The following is a 2,670-nucleotide window of genomic DNA, read 5'->3' on the forward strand; positions in this document are numbered from 1 at the left end:
AGAGCCATGGCGTCACAGCTCACAGCAACCTCAAACTCTTGGGCTTAAGTGATTCTCTTGCCTCAGCCTCCCAAGTAGCTGGGACTGCAGGTGCCCACCATAATGCCTGGCTATTTATTTGTTGTAGTTGTCATTGTTGTTTTAGCAGGCCCAGGCTGGGTTCAAACCCGCCAGCCTTGGTGCATGTGGCTGGTACCATAACCACTGTGCTACAGGTGCCGAGCCCTATGACCTAATTTTAACTTGGTTAGCTATGTAAAGACATTTTTTCCAGATAAGGTCACCTTCTGAGATATCAACATCTTTTGGGGAGAGGGACACCCGATATCACCTGATAACTGCCTCACCCCCCCATACTGTCAATTTTGTACATCCCATCCTCTGACAACCACCCCATTTCTTCCCAACATCTTTCCAACTCATTCTCACGAATAGTCCATCTCCAAAATTCCTTTGTTTCTACCAGGACCCATGATCCACTGATTCTAGTTCCTTCATGCCTCCCTCCTTTATTGTTCTCTTTTTCCTCTTTTATCCAGTTTGGAGACCACAGTCAATTAATAGCATCACTCTCTTTCATGCACCTTCAAGTCTCTTGCCTCTCCTTTGTTGCACTCAGGCGGTAAATTGGAGCCCTGGCTAATCCAATTCACTGCCTGTTCTGCACCTAGCATGGCTGGAGAAGAAAACCAAAAAGTTCATTTAGTAAGTCTCACTTTAAATTCCTAATCATTGCACGTGGACCCTTCCTGTTGCCTGATAATCCCCCTACATTTCCTGCTCCATTCACTCTTTCGAGCTCCAAGATGACTAGTCACACTTTCTCTTCTCTCTTCAAACCTCCAATACCTCTTTCTCCCATCCTTCCTCTTTTGCTGACCACCTTATTTCCTTGAGAATATAAAATCAATCAGGAGTACTTCTACAAGTAGACACCACCACATACGCCCAACTGCCTGCTCTGTGTCTGCCTCTTTCCTGTTCCTATGGATGTTGTTTAAGGCTACTTAGGTACTAGAGCCCAACAATTCCATCTTCTCTTTCCTGAATTAAATTTTCTCTATTTTATCATTCTCATAAGAACAGGCTTTGATTTCTTCCATGGTTAAGAAACCTCCTCTAGGGCAGTGCCTGTGGCTCAGTGAGTGGGATGCCGGCCCCATATACCAAGGGTGGCGGGTTCAAACCCGGCCCCGGCTAAACTGCAATAAAAAATAATTGGGCATTGTGGCAGACGCCTGTAGTCCCAGCTACTTGGGAGGCTGAGGCAAGAGAATCACTTAAAGCCCAGGAGTTGGAGGCTGCTGCGAGCTGTGACACTACAGGACTCTACTGAAGGCAATAAAGTGAGACTCTGTCTCTAAAAAAAAAGAAAGAAAGAAAGAAACCCCCTCTAGAGGCTGGAAGCAGCAACACTCAAGTAGCAATGAGCATACCCAACTTCCAGATCTTTGTTTCTAAATATTCCCTACTAGAATTAATCAGGGCTCTCTGGAAAAATGGTTTATGACGGAGCTGGGTTGGTGAAAATCTAAGATGAATCTTAAGCATGTTATATCAGAAAAGTACTTCCTCAAAGAATGATGGCAGCTAGGCATGGTGGTTTATTTCTGTAATCCCAGCAATTCAGGAGGCTGAGGCAGGAGGATCACTTGAGGCCAAGAGGTGGAGACTAGCCTGAGCAACATAACAAGACCCTGTCTCTTAAAAAAAAAAAAGAAAGAAAAAAGAAAAAGAATGGTAAGAATTTGTAAAAACAAACAAACACAGAAGCCAGCATACAGAGGCTCCCACCGGCCAAAACAGACAATTTTAGCATCAAAGTAAATAATGATAGTAATGAATTACAAACCATTAAATAAAATAGGAAACCATGATTCCATAATTCCATACTGATATAAATAAGTGAATAAATAGAAAGTTTGACGAAAATTAAATATTTACATAGCTTCATTCATATCCTTTAATTTTTAATTTTTAAAATGTATTTATATTTATATTTATTTATTTATTTATTTTTGAGACAGAGTTTCATTATGTCGCCCTCAATAGAGTGTCGTAGCATCACAGCTCACAGCAACCTCAAACTCCTAGGCTCAACGATTCTCTTGCTTCAGCTTCCCAAGTAGCTGGGAGTACAGGCACCTACCACAACACCCTGTTATTTTGTTGTTGCAGTTGCCATTGTTGTTTAGCAGGCCAGGGCTGCGTTCAAACCCACCAGCCTGGGTATATGTAGCTGGTGCCCTATCCACTGAGCTATAGGCGACAACTTCCTTCCTTCCTTCCTTCCTTTCTGTCTGCCTTCCTGCCTTTCTTCCTTTTTTGTATATATATATATTTTTTTTACCAGTGTTTCATTCTGTCGCCCCAGGCTAGAGTGTAAGGGCATCAGCCTAGCTCACTATAACCTCAAATTCCTGGGTTCAAGTGATCCTCCTGCCTGAGCCTCCCATGTAGCTGGGACTACGGGCACCCACTACAGTGTGCAGCTAATGTTTTTTTCTTTTTTTTGAGACAGAGTCTTACTATGTTGCCCTCCATAGAGTGCTGTGGTGTCACAGCAACCTCAAATTCTTGGGCTTAAGTGATTCTCTTGCTTCAGCCTCCCTAGTAGCTGGGACTACAGGTGCCCGACACAGCGCCCAGCTATTTTTTTTGTTGTAGTTG

The sequence above is a fragment of the Otolemur garnettii genome, unplaced genomic scaffold, assembly GCF_000181295.1.
Source record: "Otolemur garnettii isolate 467f Iridium unplaced genomic scaffold, OtoGar3 scaffold00070, whole genome shotgun sequence".
NCBI lineage: Eukaryota > Metazoa > Chordata > Mammalia > Primates > Galagidae > Otolemur > Otolemur garnettii.